The following is a 22261-nucleotide window of genomic DNA, read 5'->3' on the forward strand; positions in this document are numbered from 1 at the left end:
AGGGGTTTGAGAATATAAACAATTTGAGAATTTGAGGGGTTCGCGAATTTCGAGAGTTTGCAACAACATCGTAATTCATAATGTATAAACCTTAAGGAGCGATTGAAAACCTCATCAATTGAATCGACAATCGATGTTTATTAATGTAACCTTGGTGGGCTTAATTACGCAATCATCAGCGTCGGTAAACCGCGTGTAAAGCATTTGTATCCCCTAATTACATTACTTGTTCGCGGGGGCGGCGCAGAGATATTTTATTACCCCGTAAAGAAGGAGGTAAATAAAAGGTACACTGAGCTGATACGAGTAATTAGCGTGGAGCAACGTCTCTACGGTTTCAGTATACCAATCAGAGCGGTACGAAAGAAGCACAACGCTTCGTTATACAGGGTGCCTCACAATTAATATGTCCCTGAAATGGAGGGTTGACGTGATTCTGAATAAGATTTCCGTTTGCGAAAATGGGGTTTGAAGATTCGTGTTTGAATTATTAGACGCGTGGTAATTCAACGCGTAGCAATTCCACGCTTGGTAATTCGATGTGTGGTAATTCCACGCGTAGTAATTCAACACGAGGTGATTCCACGCGTGGTAATTCGACGCGTGGTGATTCCACGCGTGGTAATTCGACGCGTGGTAATTCGACGCGTAGTAATTCGACGCGTGGTGATTCCACGCGTGGTGATTCCACGCATGGTAATTCGACGCGTGGTAATTCCACGCGTGGTCATTCAACGCGTGGTGATTCCACGCGTGGTAATTCGACGCGTGGTAATTCCACGCGTAGTAATTCCACGCGTGGTAATTCGACGCGTAGTAATTCCACGCGTGGTAATTCGAGGCGTAGTAATTCCATGCGTGGTAATTCCATGCGTGGTAATTCGACGCGTAGCAATTCCACGCGTGGTAATTCGACGCGTGGTGATTCCACGCGTAGTAATTGTCACGCGTGGTAATTCGACGCGTAGTAATTCCATGCGTGGTAACTCGACGCGTGGTAATTCGACGCGTAGTAATTCCACGCGTGGTAATTCGAGGCGTAGTAATTCCATGCGTGGTGATTCCATGCGTGGTAATTCGACGCGTGGTAATTCGACGCGTAGTAATTCCACGCGTGGTAATTCGAGGCGTAGTAATTCCATGCGTGGTGATTCCATGCGTGGTAATTCGACGCGTGGTAATTCGACGCGTAGTAATTCCACGCGTGGTAATTCGAGGCGTAGTAATTCCATGCGTGGTTATTCCATGCGTGGTAATTTGACGCGTGGTAATTCGACGCGTAGTAATTCTATGCGTGGTAATTCGACGCGTGGTAATTCGACGCGTAGCAATTCCACGCGTGGTAATTCGACGCGTGGTGATTCCACGCGTAGTAATTCGACGCGTAGTAATTCCATGCGTGGTAATTCGACGCGTAGTAATTCGACGCATGATAATTCGACGCGTAGTAATACCACGCGTGGTAATTCAACACGTGGTAAATAACCAATTAACAAATCATCTTCCATGCACATAAAATGATTTAAACTAACACGCAGAATACATCCTTTCATTTCCAAGTACCGATAAAAATAAATAACATCGAAGAAACTTATTGAAAAGTGTCAGATATCTCTGATTCAGTATGACTATCTTTGCATGCAATGCATCACTTTTTTAAGTATTATCAATTTATAATCTTGTATAAATACGCACTCCGATAAGATGACTTCACTGTTAAGATAATTAAGTGCCTCGGAAGTTCACCGAATTTCAATTCATTCCGTTTCTAATTATTCCTTATCGTGATCTTTATGAGTGGCAGATTTACGTGAACTTTATCATTCGCGAATTATCAGATCTCGTTTTATGTCTCTGTTAGAACTCCGGGAATTCATTTGTATTTTCTTCTATTCAATCTTCTTGTGTTTAAGTCGTTTAAAAACTCATTCATCATTTTTTTATAGCACTTGTTAATTGTGGTCGATACAAGGTTTAACTTCAGTAGAAACTGTTTATCATCAGTCAGACACCATTTTATGGTGGCATAACCTCTTTAGCGGCGATCTTTTTGGGTTAGGTTAGGAAACTTTTAGGTTAGGAATGATTTAGATTCATTCTTTTGATATAGTTATAGTTTAATTATTTTTAATGTGCGGCAAATATAAATTGTTTAAATTTTAGGAGATTTATAGTACACAATTTTGCAATGTTTAGACCTTTTCAAGTTTGAAACGGTAACAAGGTTAACCTCTCGAAAAACTGGATTCTGGCAAGAGTCGGCCATTTACATGGGCGTGAGAAACAACCTGAAATTTCGAGCTGTATGCAAATATTTTATTTTCCTCAGGTATGCACTCATGCAATATTAAAAAGGGATCGGGTAATTGAGACTACCGGGGATTGTTAATTAGGGAAATCAAGATTCCCAGCTTTTGATTTGTTCCCTGTTCAGAACATTTTTCGTGTAATTAGCTACAATGTTACTTCTCTTCGTCGTGCGATCCGCTCTTGCTGGAAAATATTAAAAAAATCCATTCGTAATTGGAATACGAAAAACTGTACTGTTATTCCACTCGTTATGTTTTATTCAGATACTTGTTACTTTAAATACATGCTAATGTACAATCTCATCGTTCAATTGCTGAATTTAAAATTTAAATATTCGGAACAATAACTTTGCCTTTTTATGGGGCATTATTTTGTTCATTACTGTTGAGTACAACTTGCTATTTTGAGAAGAGCAAGTAACCTTATTAACCCTTGGTGCGTTCTACACATAGCGTCGTGTATACATTCGTATATCGTATGTTTTTATTTTGTAACGTGGGGTACTTCTACGCGCCGTACTTCCACGCGTTGTATCTCCACGCGTTGTATCTCCACGCGCCGTATTTCCACGCGTGGACTTTTCACGCACCAAATTTCCACTCGTGGAATTCTCACGCACCAAATTTCCACTCGTGGAACTAGCACGCGCCAAATTTCCACGCGTGGACTTTTCACGCGCCAAATTTCCACGCGTGGACTTTTCACGCGCCAAATTTCCACGCGTGGAATTCCCACGCGCCATATATCCACGCGTGGTACTTCTACGCATCGTATTTCCACGCATGGAATTCCCACGCACCCTATTTTCCACGCGTGGTATTCCTACGCACCGTATTTCCACGCGTGGAATTTCCACACACCCTACTTTCCACGCGTGGTATTCCTACGCACCGTATTTCCACGCGTGGAATTTCCACACACCCTACTTTCCACGCGTGGTATTCCTACGCGCCGTACATCCACGCGTGGTACTCCTACACGTCGTACTTCCATGCGTTGTATCTCCACGCGCCGTATATCCATGCGTCGTACTTCCATGCGTTGTGTCTCCACGCGCCGTATATCCATGCGTGGTACTCCTACGCGCCGTACCTCCACGCGTTGTACCTCCACGCGCCGTATTTCCACGCGTAGTATATCCACGGGCCATATTTCCCCGCATAGTATCACCACGCGCCATATCTCCACGCGTGGAATCCCGATATGCCATATTTCCACGCTTAGAGTTCCCAAGCACCGTATTATTACTTCTCCTATCACTTCATTTCTTCAATACTCCACTTCCAACCTAAAAACTGCACACCAACATAAACGTATACAAGAAACGTACAGTTAAAAGACCACTAATCAATAGTAACAGTGACCAGCGTCAAGTTAATAGTTAACTCTAACCATTAAAGCTCGCATTCAATCGTAAAAACCTCTGCCATTCAAATTGTCCCAAATGACACGAATTTTTTAACGAACGAAGTAAACGACGAATTGCGTCGATCGGCGCAAATAAATCCGCGACACTCAGCATGGTCCCTGATGCATGATTTCATGGAACAGCGCGTGTGGGAAACTTGCCGGATGCATTATGTATTTATTGCTTTACTTACTTAGTTGGGAATTACTTTTGCCAGCGTAATGACTTTCAGGCAGCTCGCTATCTTAGGAATGCAATAGGCCTGATTTATCGCTCGGCCACGGTTTTTCTCGGGCCAGTTTGTCGTTATCGGTGTACTTGTCCTGCCTCGTCCGTCGTCCATGTCCGTCTGCTGACCTCGAAACGTCGATGAACGACGATCCCGTGAAAGAAAATGCTGCTCTAATGGAAATCTACCGATAAATCAGCCGACATTTTATAATACACAGTTTTCAGATATATCACCTGCTGAATCTTCCGTTAGAACGTCTTAAAAACATCTGTTCTTCGTCTTCCTTGCTTTGTCTCATATTTTGTTAACTTATTTTGTGTTATATAATAATCTTTATTATTAATCAGATTTCTTTGTTATTGATAAAAATGTTCTTTTAGAACTTCAGAGATTTTGTTGCAGAGTATTTTAATGTACTACTTTTTTTTGTTAGAATTTATTATAACGTAACCTAACAGCAATTGTGTAATGTAAAATTGTTTAAAGAGAAATTGTGTATTATTATAAAACTTGTGATGTTAACTGAGTACACTGAACCACTCTGAATAAAATCACGCAGTGATTAGACTCGATGAACACAGCGAAGAGGAACCATGATCGAAGAGGAACCATAATAACAAAATTGAATTACACTGAATATTTAATAAAAGTACATTGAATGTCAAATTGACTGAGACAGAATGAAATCGCCTAAAAAATCTCATTGAAATTAAAAGCACACGACTCTCCTGTTCTCCTGACAAAAATTGGACCTGAAAGATACAGAACCGAGGAGGAGTTTAGAAGTTAATATATAAATTGAATAAAGGGAATAAATACGGTATTAATGAGGTAATTATAGCAAGGATACGATCGGATGTTGGAGTTCTTTCAGCGAGACGACGCGTTGAAAGCACGGGCCAGTGAATCGAGCTGCCATGCCAAGAAGAATCGCACACATTTTTTTTCTCTGCTTTTCATGTAATAATTTCGCTAATTGCCTCGAGATAGACTAAGGCGGATGAGCATGCGAGTACGCAATAAATATTCGTGATTAATTAACGATGCCAGATGCTTGAATGCCGTTTTAGGGAACAAAGAGGGGATGAAGAGGGGAGCGTAGAAACGGCAAAAGCTTGGGAGAGGTTTTAATTGGAAGTCATATCGTTTCTCAGTTTTACACTTCGGACAGTTTTGCTAGACACGCGCATTTATCTTAACGATTATCCACCGTAATATCTGAAACAATCATTTGTCGAGAATATTTATCCCTTCCGATACGAATATATTTAATAAAAATGAACACAGGAAATGTGTCTATTTTAGAGCTGCTCAGTTCGTTTGTTTTCAATTAACGGGGTACGCCGAGCGGAATCAATAAGAGTGATTAATCGATTCGGATATGGAAAAATCGAATTCACTTGCTTATGTACATACGTTATCGTTGTAAGCTTTATCGTTCTTATCGAACGTTCGTGTAAAAAGGGAAATACACGGTTTGAATATACCGGCCGTATATTCGTATCGGTGTGCATTACGTGCCGCAGATAACCCGCTTTTTATGACCGCACTCTGGATTATTTATCGAACGACGCCTTAACATCGAACTCGTAGTCATCGATAAATTTAGACCGTGTTGATTCGCGGATCGATTTGTGAATAAATTCTCATACAAAAGTTAACACTTTGCAAATGGCGCGTGGGGATACCTATGCGTGGAAATATGGCGCGTGGAAATACTACGCATAGGGGTACATGCGCGTGGAAATGCGGTGCGTGGAATAACAGCGCGTGGAAATATGGCGCGTAGAGATATCTACGCGTGGAAATATCGAGCGTCCAAATACAACGCGTGGAAATATGGCGCGTAGGGATACTTACGCATGGAAATGCGGCGCGTGGAAATATGGGGCGTAGGGATATCTACGCGTGGAAATATGGCGCGTGGAAATACGGCGCGTGGAAATACTACGCATAGGGATACCTACACGTGGAAATGCGGTGCGTGGTATAACAGCGCGCAGAAATATGGCGCGTAGGAATATCTACGCGTGGAAATATCGAGCGTCCAAATACAACGCGTGGAAATATGGCGCGTAGGGATATTTATGCATGGAAATGCGGCGCGTGGAAATATGGGGCGTAGGGATATCTACGCGTGGAAATATGGAGCGTCCAAATACAACGCGTGGAAATATGGCGCGTAGGGATACTTACGCATGGAAATGCGGCGCGTGGAAATATGGGGCGTAGGGATATCTACGCGTGGAAATATGGCGCGTGGAAATACGGCGCGTGGAAATACTACGCATAGGGATACCTACGCGTGGAAATGCGGTGCGTGGAATAACAGCGCGTGGAAATATGGCGCGTAGGAATATCTACGCGTGGAAATATCGAACGTCCAAATACAACGCGTGGAAATATGGCGCGTAGGGATACTTACGCATGGAAATGCGGCGCGTGGAAATATGGGGCGTAGGGATATCTACGCGTGGAAATATGGCGCGTGGAAATACGGCGCGTGGAAATACGGCGCGTGGAAATACGGCGCGTGGAAATACTACGCATAGGGATACCTACGCGTGGAAATGCGGTGCGTGGAATAACAGCGCGTGGAAATATGGCGCGTAGGAATATCTACGCGTGGAAATATCGAGCGTCCAAATACAACGCGTGGAAATATGGCGCGTGGAAATATGGGTCGTAGGGATATCTACGCGTGAAAATATGACGCGTGGAAATACGGCGCGTGGAAATACTACGCATAGGGATACCTACACGTGGAAATGCGGTGCGTGGAATAACAGCGCGTGGAAATATGACGCGTAGGGATACTTACGCATGGAAATGCAGCGCGTGGAAATATGGGGCGTAGGGATATCTACGCGTGGAAATATGGCGCGTGGAAATACAGTACGTTGAATAATAGCGCGTGGAGATACGGCGCGTATGGAACATTGACGCATAGAATTTCGCTGCATAGAAATACCCACGCGTGAAAATCTTGCGCACCAAAATCCTAAACCCCAAAAATGCTATTAGCGCACATAAGCAAATGAACACAAACCTAAAAGTCCCCAACGCAATTTTCCTGTCGTCCAACGATAAATCAGCAGCGACCACTCGCTTAACGACAATGCAAGCCGAGAAAACTGTTCAGCGCCATGACAGGCTGTGTCATTACTGCGTTACTTATAAGCTCGTTCGCGGCCACGTGTACCGAATACGAATGAGGGAGAGCGTGGTGCTCCGGCGTGGATACGTCGATTACAAAACCCAATGTTCGAAAAAAGCACGATTCTATGGCACGCCACGTATGCGAGCGATACAAGGGCCGTTTGGACAGTCGTGCGACTATTAATTGCCCATTAACATGCACGTTGAATATCGATCGATCGATCGGTACGTGGAAAACGCGCGTTTCTTTTGCATCCCCTCGACGCGAGTCAAGGCTTGAAGAACATTAACGCCGATGGTCTTAGCGCGTTCGTCGTGATTTGTGGACTTGAGGGTGAAATATACGGGGTGCTCTGTAATTATCGATTAGCTGTCTGCACTTGAAGGTTGATGCACTGTTGATATTTTTGCTGTTACCTGTTGAAGGTATTTTTGCTTAGAACATTTTAGCTGGAAAGTTTGCTGAATTCTTTCAAGATTTCTTTAGTATTAATTATGTGTTGTCTGTTTCATTTATACGTCATATGTGGACGTTTGTATATCATATGTGTGATGCTGAAGATTGAGTTAAAAATATTTTTTCAAATTATTGTATTGAATGGTGAATGTGAGTCTCCTGTTGAGTGCAAAGAGTCTCTAATAATTTTGATGTAGGTTAGTCATCGAATTAGTAATAATTAGTGTTACACATACGGAAGATGCATGGTTATAGTCGTGAAATTTATTTCAGTACTAAAATTGTGATCATAAAAAAATGATAGTGACGCGCCATATTTCCACGCGCCGTATTTCCATCCGTAGGTATCCCTATGCGTAGTGTTTCCACGCGCCGTTATTCCACGCGTCGTTATTCCACGCGCCGTATTTCCACGCATAGGTATTCCCACGCGCTATATTTCCACGCGTGAATATTCTCACGCGCCATAATTCCACACATAGGTACACCCACGCGTGGATACTCTTACGCTCCATAATTCCACGCATAGGTACTCCCACGCGTGGATACTCTTACGCTCCGTAATTCCACGCATAGATACTTTCGCGCATCATATTTTCACGCGCCGTTATTCCACGCGTCGTTATTCCACGCGCCGTATTTCCACGCATAGGTATTCCCATGCGCTATATTTCCACGCGTGAATATTCTCACGCGCCATAATTCCACACATAGGTACACCCACGCGTGGATACTCTTACGCTCCATAATTCCACGCATAGGTACTCCCACGCGTGGATACTCTTACGCTCCGTAATTCCACGCATAGATACTTTCGCGCATCATATTATCACGCGCCATATTTCCACTCATGAGTACTCCACCGCGCCAATATTTCTACGCGCCATATTTCCACTGATGAGTACTCCACCGCGCCAATATTTCTACGCGCCATACTTCCACGCATGGTATTCCTACACGCCAAATTTCTACATATTGTATTTCCACGCATAAAATAGCTACAAATTCTATCTCTACAACTCCAAATCCTACATGTTGTATTTCCACGAGTGAACATTCCTATACGTCATACTTCCACGCGCCGTATTTCCACGCTCCGCACTTCCACGCTCCCTAATTCCCCACAATAAGTACTCTTTACACAACACGTCCTCAGCAATGAACAACCAAAACCCATATCAATCAAAACCACCTCTACAATTACTTCCGCTGCTCCGCATTCTCCCCACTAAAAAAGGAACGAATCCTTGCATAGCAGCAGCTTAACGCATCTCCAAAAAGCGTCCCGTCACCGTACGATCTTCGGATCGAGCCCATAAATAATCCCTGCCTCGAAATCCATTTGACGGATCCATCGATCGACCGGTAGAGTTTTTTCCGTCGATCAGGGTGGCGTCAGTGTCACCAACGTCATTCTCCGGAGCTCCACATCGCGTTAGTGATGGTGCGCAACATAGTGACTTCGTAGCGTATCTGTCGAGGCGGGTGGCAGCCCGTCGGACAGGTTATGGGTTCCCTTCGACGGCCAACGGCAAACACGTCATTTCTTAAGCGAGCAGAAAGCCAAGCCTTGACATAGCCGTCCGTAATGTCCATGTACCTTGAGCAACCCTTTCGCGGCGGGGGTTGAAGCTTTGCCAAAAAGGAAGACGAGAACAAGGGAAAACAAGTTGCACAGTGGCGAAAGGGGGTGGATGGGTTAAACGGGCTATCATGCCGCTGTTTCCGCCGCCAAACACGTATAACGCTGCAGACTACTACCCCTGGCTAACCACGCGGTTTTTATACGAACATTGCGAGGTTATGGAACCCGGGAAATTACCGGGGCTATTGGTATAGGGGGGACTGAGAGGGAGAACTGTTTGGGTGGTTCTTTTGCAAATGTCTTCATCGAGGGATATGAAGTTTTAGAGATTTGGGAGATGATTTGATTTGTGGTGAACTTGATTTTAGAGGGGATGTATGCGTCGTATTTCCACGCGTTGTATTTCCACGCATAGAAGTTTGTTGTTGAAAAGCGAGGCAGCACGGGACCGGAAGGGTTTGTCGTTCCCGGGAGTCAGAAGAAAGAAAGGCGCGATAACATCGCGATGAAGATCGCGATAATTAGCGCCTGTAATGGTCGTGGTTAAACAGAATAATTATTAATCGACGATGCGCAGTTAGCTATCTCGAAGTAGCGTGGTAATCTTGCTTGAATTAATTGGGCTACTCGATATCTTTCGTGTTGCTACAAGTGTATCATTTTTGTGCAGACTGTCAATTGATGTTCAATCATATGTGTTGTAAAATAAATCTTCACTTTTCAACAGTTTCATATATGACCAGTCTTTAGCAAAATCAAATATGACCCGTCTTTAGCAAAATCAAATATGACCAGTCTTTGGCAAAATCAAATATGATCAACTTTTTAACAAAATCAAATATGACAAGTTTGTAAACAAATTTTTATCGAACTTGTCATATTCGATTTTGTTTCAAATTGATCATTTTTGAGTTTGTTAAAAACTTGATCATATTTGATTTTGTTAAAGACCAGTCATATTAGATCTCTCTTCCTTCAGCCACATTAATTTACAAATATGATCATTGTAATAATTAATAATATGTACCAAAGGCATCCTTATTAAGTGAAGTATGTGAACGTGTTAATACATATCGTTAAATAATTTCGAAGAAAATGACTAAGAGCGCTTTTAAGCCAGTGCTATCTTCGCCATTGCGGCAAGCAACGTGGGAGAAGAATCGTTCGACAAGAAACCGATGAAGGGTTTATCTTAATCCACGGTTCACCGAGCAGACGAGCTGCTCGCCAATCCCCATTGACCACCCCCTCGATCGACCGTGCCCCATACCCTCTGCCATAACCGATCACACTTCGCTTGTTTTACTAGCTGCTTTTTGCCCGTTGAAAAACCTGCCATCGACCTGAATCCTGTCGCCGTCATGTTCCCTCCGAAACGACACGAAAAATGGTTGTTTCTTAAACAGATTCCGAGATCGTAATTTCTATCAAACTGATACCACGTCGTCAACTAATCTATCTGTTATATCAATTCCCATAATTACTGTTTCAGAATGTGTATAATCATTGTGCAAATTGAAGCAAAAGTATTTTCCACGCGTGGTATTCCTATGCGTCGTGTATCCACGCGTTGTATTCCCACGCGTTGTATCTCCACGCTCCGTATTTCCACGCAGAGAACTTCTACGCGTCGTATTTCCACGCGTGGAATTCCCACGCACCGTATTTTCCACGCGTGGTATCCCTACACGTGGTATTCTCACGCCCCGTATATCCACGCGTGGTACTCTCACGCCCCGTATATCCACGCGTGGTACTCTCACGCACCATACTTCCACGCGCCATATTTCCACGCATGGAACTTCCACACGCCGTATTTCCACGCGTGGAGTTCCCACGCACCGTATTTTCCACGCGTGGTATTTCTACGCGCCGTATTTCCACGCGTGGAATTCCTACGCACCGTATTTTCCACGCGTGGTATCCCTACACGTGGTATTCTCACGCCCCGTATATCCACGCGTGGTATTCTCACGCCCCGTATATCCACGCGTGGTACTCTCACGCACCTTACTTCCACGCGCCATATTTCCACGCATGGAACTTCTACACGCTGTATTTCCACGCGTGGAATTCTCACGCACCGTATTTTCCACGCGTGGTATTTCTACGCGCCGTATTTCCACGCGTGGAATTCCCACGCACCGTATTTTCCACGCGTGGTATATCTACGCGCCGTATATCCACGCGTGGTATTCTCACGCGCCGTATATCCACGCGCGGTACTCTCACGCGCCATACTCCCACGCGTTGTATCTTCACGCGCCATATTTCCACGCATAGAACTTCTACGCACCGTATTTTCAAGCGTGGTATTCCTATGCGCCAAACTTCCACGCATGGAATTTTCAAGCACCGTATTCTCCACGCATGGTATACCTACGCGCCATATCATGAGTTAATACTGTAAATCTACTATTGTACATCTTACAAATATTTAACATGAATCCAGTTATAAAGTTCTCCGTTCTTGCCAACAAATCGAGATACAATTTAATGCACATTAATTTACAACAAAGCCCATGAAATCGGTAAAGTAACATTTATACTGAACAGTCAACGCGAGACAGAAAGAATAAATGTAAAAAAGCATCAGAAAGAAACTAAGAACAGAGAGTAAGAATTGCACGGTCGGATGCAAGAGAAATGACAGTGAAGCGAAACGATTGATAAGAATTCGAGGGGCAAAAGAAAATTAAATAAAAGAAGGAAACAACGTGACCAGAAGGTGAGAAAAGCCGGTAGGATAGGAGCGTTTAATAGGCTGAGCCGAAAGGGCATAAAAGAATTCGAGGCTGAGGATGGGCAAACACCTGTAACACTGTGTTCATGGCCTCACGTGGCCGGGCGTGGCCGTGACGAAGGTGGCAATGATCGCGCAAAAAGCAGTCCTAGCAAAAAGCCGATCAGCTCGTGCTGATCGAAAACTTGGAATATCCGCGCTGGAACGGAAACGTTCGACCGAAGCCTCGTCCTGAAACGAGTGCCAGCTGGAAATGTGATTACGATACTTTTCGTTGTGATTTTATGTATTTTTATTTGAGAAAATTTTGGGTTGTATGCTTTTTGAAGTATTTGACTATTATTTTTGGGGGTCGCGTGGTATTTCTACGCATCATATTTTCCACGCGCTGTATTTCCACACGTCGTATTTCCACGCGCCATATTTCCATGCTAGGAATTTTCACGCATCGTATTTTCTACGCGTGGAATTCCTACGCGTCATATTTCCACGCTTAGAATTCCCATGTGCCGTATTTTCCACGCATAGAACTTCTACGCACCGTACTTCCACGCGTGGAGTTCCCATACACCATATTTCCACGCTAGGAATTTTCACGCATCGTATTTTCTACGCGTGGAATTCCTACGCGTCATATTTCCACGCTTAGAATTCCCATGTGCCGTATTTTCCACGCATAGAACTTCTACGCACCGTACTTCCACGCGTGGAGTTCCCATACACCATATTTCCACGCTAGGAATTTTCACGCACCGTATTTTCCACGCGTGGTATTCCTACGCGCCGTATATCCACGCGTTGTACCTCCACGCGCTGTATTTCCACGCGTGGAATTCCCACGCATAGTATTTTCTACGCGTGGAATTCCACGCATTGTATTTTCTACGCGTGGAGCTCCCATGCATCGAATTTTCCACGCATGGTATACCTACGCGCCGTATATCCACGCGTGGTACTCCTACGCGCCGTATTTCCACGCGTTGTATCTCCACGCGCCGTATTTCCACGCATAAACCTTCTATGCACCGTACTTCCACGCGTGGAGTTCCTATGCGCCATATTTCCACGCGTAGAATTCCCACGTGCCGTATTTTCCACGCGTGGTATTCCTACGCATCATATATTCCGCACCTAGTACTCCTATGCGCCGTATATCCACGCGCCATACCTCCACGCCCCATATTTCCACGCATTTCCAATAATAATTTCCAACAATTGTTTTAACCTAAATAATTTCATATTTCTTGTGTCACGATGGTATTAAAATGCTATTTAACAATGAAGAATATTAAAAATTCGTAAGTAAAGCATCAGTTTCATGATTTGAAGCATAGTCAAGAGTACGTCGCAAATTTGCAAAGAAATTGGCAGGCATGGCAGGTTGTCGCGGGCGTAAAAGGAACTAGCGATAGCAGGGATATCGAACGAGTCAGCATGACTCCGCGATCCTCGCCCTCGATCGCAATGTCCCGTCGACTATTTATCTTGTTACATCGAGACGATTCGATTCTAACAGGAGATCAATGGCGGCCGCCGATCTACGCGGCTTTCCGGCTTCTTGTTCCGCGCGATCAAGTAGGCCGTGAGACTCCTCTCGACACGGTGGCCAATGATTTAACTCCTCCCGTTAAATTGGTACTTCTTTTCTTCGAGCGAATACTTGATCCAGCTTCACCTGAAACGATTATGTTCATTCAGTATTTTTGCTCCCGTTCGAATCCTGTTATGTGAAATTGAAATTGTGGGAGTCGTTGCTCCCGGTTTTATGCTTGAACGTTGATTGGACATGGCTGATTGATTGACGAGGATTGTTTAGCGTGTTTTAGTGTCCTTAGGTCTTGTCTTTAGAGGATTTTAATTAGAGGGCTTTTTCCTGATTTTAAATGGGATCTTGATAAGTTCTTTGTATGGGTTTTTTGCAGAGCAGGGTTCTAGGTTCATTTAGAGATTTAGGAGTTGGTGTAGGTTCTATAAGATCTCTTATAATCGCTTTAGGTTGCAGCCATAACTTGTTTAGGGTCTCTTCTAGATTATATTTAGCTTCTGCTATAATTGTGTTTATAATATTTTTAGATTTGAACCAGATCCTAATTGGGATTTCTCAAGATTCTAATCTTGTAGGATCTTTCTAAAGGTGGCAATGATTCATAGATTCCACCCAAAACCTACCTAGCCTTCCTTCTGGATTCTTGAGATCTTCCTACTCTGCACTTACGATCTCCGTAAACTAGATTTAAAATCTCCCTGAATTCCACATGGGATCTCCCTAAATTCCACTTAGGATCTCCCCAAATTCCACCTAGGATCTCCCCAAATTCCACCTAGGATCTCCCCTATGGGATCTCCCTAAATTCCACCTGGGATCTCCCTAAATTCCACTTAGGATCTCCCCAAATTCCACCAAGGATCTCCCCACTAGTATCTCCCTAAATTCCACCTAGGATCTCCCTAAATTCCACCTAGGATCTCCCTAAATTCCACCTGGGATCTCCCCAAATTCCACCTAGGACCTCCCTGAATTCCACCTAGGATCTCCCCAAATTCCACCTAGGATCTCCCCAAATTCCACCAAGGATCTCCCCACTAGTATCTCCCTAAATTCCACCTAGGATCTCCCTAAATTCCACCTAGGATCTCCCTAAATTCCACCTAGGATCTCCCTAAAATTCAACCTAAAATCTCCCCAAATTCCACCCAGAACCTCTCTACTCCCCACATCCCATTCCACCCACCTCAATAATTCTAAAGCCACAAATGACATAATGGCTCCATAACATGTCACCGAGCACTAAACTCTATAATAGAGACAGAAACACGTCTGTTAGACCATGTGTTACGTAATAGCGGCAATCGACAGCCGACCAACAAATATTTATTGCTACTTACTGGTCGACGAATGTAAACGTTCCAGTCCGCTCTAGCAGGGAACTAATATCGCCCACGAGGTCGTCAGGTCCCTTTTTCCTCACGAAATTAGTTTGCTTCTCGAATGATAATAAACGACCTAGCCACATTCGTGCAGCGGACGGCATCTAAAATGGTCGATTAATTTCATCATTGATGCAATTGTGGCTGTCAGTTTAAAGATAGAAATGTCATTTTCTGCTCACATGAAGAATGATCATATACTTATTTTTTTGGTTCAGTTGCAGTTTAAATTTATTTTAAATTAATTAGCGTTACTAACTATTGATAGTTCTGGAGACTTATTGTTAGATAGTCAATGAAGTCAATGAAGAATGTATGTCTTCCTGGCAAGAATTGTGGTACATTTATAATGTATGTGGTACATGTATGTGGTATATGTATGTGGTACATGTATGAAGTACATGCATGTGGTTCATGTATGTGTGGTATATGTATGTAGTACATGTCTGTAATATATGTATGTGGCACATGTATGTGGTACACGTATGTGTAACATTTATATGATACATGTATGTGGCACATGTATGTGGTACACGTATGTGTAACATTTATATGATACATGTATGTGGTTCATGTATGTGGTACATATGTGGTACATGTATATGTGGCATTATATATATGTAATCTATGTATGTGGTACATGTGTATGTGGTATATGTATGCAGTACATGTATGTGTAACATTTATATGATACATGTATGTGGTACATGTATGTGATACAAGTATGTAGTTCATGTATGTGGTACATGTATGTGATACAAGTATGTAGTTCATGTATGCGGTACACATACATATGGATAGACTGCGGAACATAGGCGGTACTAATAGTCCACAAACAGCGACGTACGGCAGATATTTTGCTAATCAAAGAGCACGTCAAAAAACCGTAAATTGTACGTCAGGAGGCAAGAACAAACAACGAGGGCGGACAGTAGCGGAAGAGGAACGCGTGTCACCGAAATGTCGCTGGCTTGTTTGCACAGGTCGCTAATGTAATATCGTTTGCCCACGGAGTATCGAATGTTGCTGACAAAACGGGACTCCCGAGGAATGCTTAAACGATCACCGAACATACGAAATTTCTTACTGAAGAAAATGAACATAGACAAATATATAATCGTACTGTTGTACAGTCTTTGACTGGGAAATAATTTAAAATGAAACCTAACCAAAACCATTAAAGTTTAACGTTTAATTTACGCGTTCAGATTAATCGTCGATTAACACATAGTTGACCCAGGATAACGTGGGAATAATAAACGGCAATATACACCGACGGAATAATAAATAAAAGACTCACGAGCATAAATCGCTTTCCTATTAGCGAGAAGATGCACGCTCGAGCGTGTATTTCACCGATTTCCCGGGGTTGCGGGTTGTTTATCGCGAACGGCTGAAACGATCGCCGAAACCTGTTCCCTCTAGTGCTAACCACTTTGCCCGTTTATTGTGGCGTTTTTCAGAATAATAGCGAAATTTACGAGGCAGCCCAATGGAAATTGCGTTAGCTGCGAGCGGCTGTTTCTTCTTATTATCCTCGATCTTCCTTAGGGTTCGCTCCTTTTTCCTGGAACTTTATGCGGAAATTGCGAGCTTTAATTATTATTGAATCATCCGAGAGTTATGGGACGAATTAGCGCTCGAAATTGTTATTCGTGGGTGGTGGGAATATTAAACATATTATACAAGGTACAAGCTGTTTCCAATTTGGTCACAAAATGATGTAGATTATGATGAAAATATAAGTGAAGAATGTAGACTTTATTTTTTAACCAAACAACCCTTTGAAGATATCAGATAAAATATACTTAACAGACATATGTTGTGAAATGAAAGTGTCAGCCTATAGATAGCTAGCTTTAAATAATTTTTACAAACTACGCCATGTTCTAATTGCTACGTGATTTTAAATAATATAATTCTAAAATTGAGGAAGGCTATAAGGTTATATTACTTTGTTTCAAAGTTAAGTGAGGCTGTAAGGTTATGTTACTTAAGTAAGGCTGTAAGGTTATGTTACTTAAGTGAGGCTGTAAGGTTATGTTACTTAAGTGAGGCTGTAAGGTTATGTTACTTAAGTGAGACTGTAAGGTTATATTACTTTATTTCAAACTTAAGTGAGGTTGTAAGGTTATATTACTTTATTTCAAACTTAAGTGAGGTTATAAGGTTATGTTACTTTATATCAAACTTAAATGAGGCTGTAAGATTATATTACTTAAGTGAGACTTTAAGGTTATGTTACTTTGTTTCAAACTTAAGTGAGGCTGTAAGGTTATGTTATTTTGTTTCAAACTTAAGTGAGGCTTTAAGGTTATGTCACTTTATCCCAAAACGAATCTATAAAAATACGTGATTCCATTCTAAAATAAAAAGAATCTATGAGACCAGATATCTGATTTCATTCTAAAATTAAGGAACTATAAACCAATGTACCTTTACAACATCTGTAAAAATGCCTTTCCATAAAAGATCGACAATGTTCAGTAGAAGTAGACTCATTACCGGATAGTGAAACAATGCTTCAAACGATGTTTCCTCGAACCACGATCCACAAACTGCTATTTTTTCTCTGGACGATCCATCATCGGCTTCCGGATGCACTTGCCGGACGTTTCATGGTGTCGTAACCCGTACCGATCGATGGCCGTTCCCGTGATCGTCGCATGAAAACATCCTTACGAGACTGTTTGACGATTCTACGATGACAGAAGTGATTTAGACGTTATTCGGTCCTCTGTAATTTAACTCGGCACCGAAAGATTTAACGAGTCTCGCACTATGGTCTGAAAACGGAGCGTCAACTACAAATCTTCACAAAATATTATCTTGGATTATTGGAGTATGTTCTTTACCTCTTCGACTATTTTTATGAGTCGCGACGCACTCGTGACGCGTTTGTACTTTGGCTGTGATCAATTTTTCGTTCGCTTCAATTTGGAGATCAAGTCTAGTTTATAGATACGCGCTGTATCTCCACGCGCCGTATTTCCACGCGCTCTATTTCCACGCGTGGAATTCCTATAAGCCATATTTCCACGCGCCGTATTTCCACGCACCGTATTTTCTACGCGTGGAATTTCTATAAGCCATATTTCCACGCTTAGAATTCCCACGCACCGTATTTTCCACGCGTGGTATTCCCACGCACCGTATTTTCCACGCGTGGTATACCTACGCGCCGTATATCCACGCGTGGTACTCCTACGCGTCGTATATCCACGCGTGGTACTCCCACGCGCCGTACTTCCACGCGTTGTATCACCACGCGCCATATTTCCACGCATAGAACTTTTACGCTCCGTATTTTCCACGCGTGGAATTCCCACGCACCGTATTTTCCACGCGTGGTATTCCTACGCGCCATATATCTACGCGTGGTACTCCTTCGCGCCGTACTTCCACGCATTGTATCTCCACGCGCCGTACTTCCATTCGTTGTATCTCCACGCGTCGTATTTCCCCGCGTGGAATTCCCACGCACCGTATATTCCACGCGTGGTATTCCTACGCGCCATATATCCACGCGTGGTACTCCTTCGCGCCGTACTTCCACGCGTTGTATCACCACGCACCGTATTTCCATGCATAGTAAAATGTAACATATGTTTCTCTAACATATAACATCCTTCCTAAAGTATATTCTTCTGCGTAAGAAACAGAAGAGTTACATATTTATCTTTGCATTTATCACAGCCATTATGTTTGCTCTTACAGAACCTTCCCTCCTTGCATAGGAGTACAATTTTTCCTACATGCTCAAGCTTCATATCATTCTCCTTCACATCATTCTATTTTAATGCTAAGCTCCGGAAAATGCAGCAAAAGACACGTAAAGAGTTTGGAGAGTATTTCTTGAGAGAACCTCCCCTCCTTGCATAGGGTATAATTTTCCCTCCATATTCAAGCTTCATATCATTCTCCTTCATATCATTCTATTTTAATGCAAAGCTCCGGAAATCGCAGCAAAAGACACGTAAAGAGTTTGGAGAGTATTTCTTGAGAGAACCTCTTAATCCAAGAATTAGATCGAGCACCGATCGACAATATCGAGTGTACTCATGAGAAGATTTCCACGTAACTGTATCCCTGGAAAAAGCATGTAACACAGGATCAGAACTGGTATTTCGAGATCAATATTCATCTTGCTTCTTACCTTTTGCCACATCGCTATTTGTTTCTGATTCTACCCATTTTCCGGGTTCCATGGATTTTCTTCGACGTTCGTTTTCTTGCTCAACACGGCGTTCCTCGATCCCACGAAGACGAGCCAATCGATCGATAAATTAATCCCGGCTATGTAGGAAGCGTGCATCATCGCCGTTTCTTCGTACGCTATTCCTGTCACATACCATTAAAATAGTTATGGTTATTGCTGTGTCGTATTAGAGAGCTACTTTTTACTTCGTAGTGTTTCATTTTATAGGTTGTGGTATTTTTTTATTTTAGGACTTTGGGCTCTGGGGTAGTGAAGTGTTTGGAAGTTTGAAATTTTGGGGTTCAAAGATTTTAGGACTTTGGAGGCTTGAAATTTTGAAAATTGTGTACTGTGGAATTTTAGAAAGGGTACTGTAAGACTCTTAGGACTTTTGGGGACTCTATGATTTTAGGACTTTGCAAGCTTGAAATGTTTGAGATACTGAACGCTAGAATTTTGGGACAGTACTTTATAGTACTCACATCTTTGGAGCTTTGAAATATTTCAACTTTCCAAACTTGAGACTCTGAAGTCAAAGACATTTTATAACCTTGAAGACTCAGAACATTGTACTACAACTTCAGGACTTTGTACTCAAACTTTAAACCTTGGAAATTTCATAATTTAATAATTCTAAAACTTCAAGCGTTCCTAACCTCAAAATTTTGTACTTTGAAGCTGATCAACCTTGATGGAACCTCGATACCTTACAATTTTATATATGATATAAATATTTCATATGTAACCTGAATATTTCCTACAGTGACACATATCCCTACCAAATTCCCAAATTAATTCTGAATAAAAATTTACGGCCATCAACTTCTCCCAAACGCCCTTTAAAACCAACAGTTTACGCGCCAGTAAAACACTAATATATTATCGGAAGCACAAAGGTGGCAATTTCGTTGCAATTTGCCGGATTAACAAGGCGAGCCATAAGCAAATTGACTGGCAGAGGGATACACGACGGAGAATGTCGAAAACGTGTCGCTATTAATAAAACAAGGCTCGCTTAATTTTCTCGGTGATTATTCAGACGGCTGTGTGAATAATTACTCGCTATTCGGCCCGTTTGCCGCGCTAAGTGGGCCGACCGATCGTTATCTTAAGTCGAGCCTGCCGTTTGATTAACCGTTGATTATTCAATTAAGGGAAAATATTTCGTCATGGTCAATTGAACCGGCAACGTGCAGGTACAACAGAATGTGGAGCTACGTGGCTCTCGTTAATCAATTATCTGCTGCGTTGACGACTGAACGTGTTTAGAAAAGAAAATCACTTTGTTGCTATGATTTGTTCTATTCTTTAAACCTTCATCGAACATTTTTGCATCGTTTCAATAATTTTTATACGTTTATTGTATTGGTACATTATTTATTATACATGTAGGTACATTATTTATAGGTACATTTACTGTATTGGTACATTATTTATTATTAGGCACACTATTTATAGGTACGTTATTAATTTACAATTAGTACGTTGTAAAGGTACATATTTTTCATAACGTTGATAAATTATTATATAAATGTTGTACATATTGTATATTATTTGTACAATCAATATAAATAGTCATCAATATGAACAATTAATATAAGCAAGTGTCATCATTATAAATAATGGACATCAATAACAATCATCCATATAAACAATTAATATAAACAACATTCATCATTATAAATAATGGACATCAATAACAATCATCTATATAAACAATTAATATAAACAACATTCATCCTTACAAATGATCAACGTCATTTAAAAATCATTCATATAAACAATTAATATAAACAACATTCATCCTTACAAATAATCAACATCAGTAACAATCATCCATATAAACAATTAATATGAACAACATTCATCTTTACAAATGATCAACATCATTTAAAAATCATTCATATAAACAATTAATATAAACAACATTCATCCTTACAAATGATCAACATCATTTAAAAATCATTCATATAAACAATTAATATAAACAACATTCATCATTATAAATAATGAACATCAATAACAATCATCTATATAAACAATTAATATAAACAACATTCATCCTTACAAATGATCAACGTCATTTAAAAATCATTCATATAAACAATTAATATAAACAACATTCATCATTATAAATAATGAACATCAATAACAATCATCCATACAAACAATTAATATAAACAACATTCATCATTATAAATAATGAACATCAATAACAATCATCCATATAAACAATTAATATAAACAACATTCATCATTATAAATAATGAACATCAATAACAATCATTCATATAAACAATTTATATAAACAACATTCATCCTTACAAATGATCAACATCATTTAAAAATCATTCATATAAACAATTAATATAAACAACATTCATCCTTACAAATAATCAACATCATTTAAAAATCATTCATATAAACAATTAATATAAACAACATTCATCTTTACAAATGATCAACGTCATTTAAAAATCATTCATATAAACAATTAATATAAGCAACACCAGTATAGTCTACATAAATAGTAGTCATTCATACAAGTAATCAATGTAAATAACAGTGACCAGTATAAATAAAGAAAATAAATATCAGTCGAGGAACAATTTGAAAGGAGTGAAAAGAGATTGGAAATGAAGTCGGCGGTAGCAAAGAGATACTGAAATGCGTGATCCGCGAAATTGAACGAATGTAAAAGGATAAAAGGAAAGGAACGATATGGTGGTATTAACTAATTCCGTTCAATTAAAACAACAAAGTCGAGAGAACGACAAGAAGTCTGGGACCAAGTCGGCGGACTTGTTCACGTGGCGGGAACTCGTGCTTGCTTCGTCACCCTCGGAGCCACAATTTCTTCACACTAATTACCGAGCCGTCCTGCCCACCTGACAAGCGAGAAAGTGTAAAAGACACGGACTCCAATCCGGCAAGGCAACAATTCAGCTCTGCTTGTGGTCGCTCCATTTTGCCGACTTTAAACGCTTGAAATTTACGAAAAACGTTAATGCGTATTTCACGATTCGATCGAAAAGTACCGATTAACTTGAAACTTTCTTGTAGAAATATTTTGAAGATACTGCAATTCTTATAATTTTGCATGAAACGATAAATTAATTCATCAAGCTTGATGTTTTTGTTAAAAACTTCTTTATCCTATGAAAAATATTAAGAATGCTCTTGAAATGTTTTTCTATACCGTTTCTTTTAAGTTCAATCTTTAAATCCATATTGCAAGTGT

General features: G+C 41.3%; 1 long non-coding RNA gene across 1 annotated transcript in view; it reads right to left on the bottom strand.

Annotated features, from left to right (window-relative positions):
- Nucleotides 1-7943: 7943 nt before the first annotated feature.
- Nucleotides 7944-22261, bottom strand: part of LOC143264788 (uncharacterized) — a 76607-nt gene continuing 62289 nt past the window's right edge. The window contains exons 5-10 of the long non-coding RNA XR_013038719.1: nt 18979-19163; nt 17678-18911; nt 17328-17608; nt 16123-16395; nt 14781-14926; nt 7944-13569 (exon numbers count right to left, since the gene is read on the bottom strand). This is a non-coding gene — a long non-coding RNA (uncharacterized LOC143264788). The remainder of the gene's footprint in view (nt 13570-14780; nt 14927-16122; nt 16396-17327; nt 17609-17677; nt 18912-18978; nt 19164-22261) is intronic.

The sequence above is a fragment of the Megachile rotundata genome, chromosome 7 (genome assembly GCF_050947335.1).
Source record: "Megachile rotundata isolate GNS110a chromosome 7, iyMegRotu1, whole genome shotgun sequence".
NCBI lineage: Eukaryota > Metazoa > Arthropoda > Insecta > Hymenoptera > Megachilidae > Megachile > Megachile rotundata.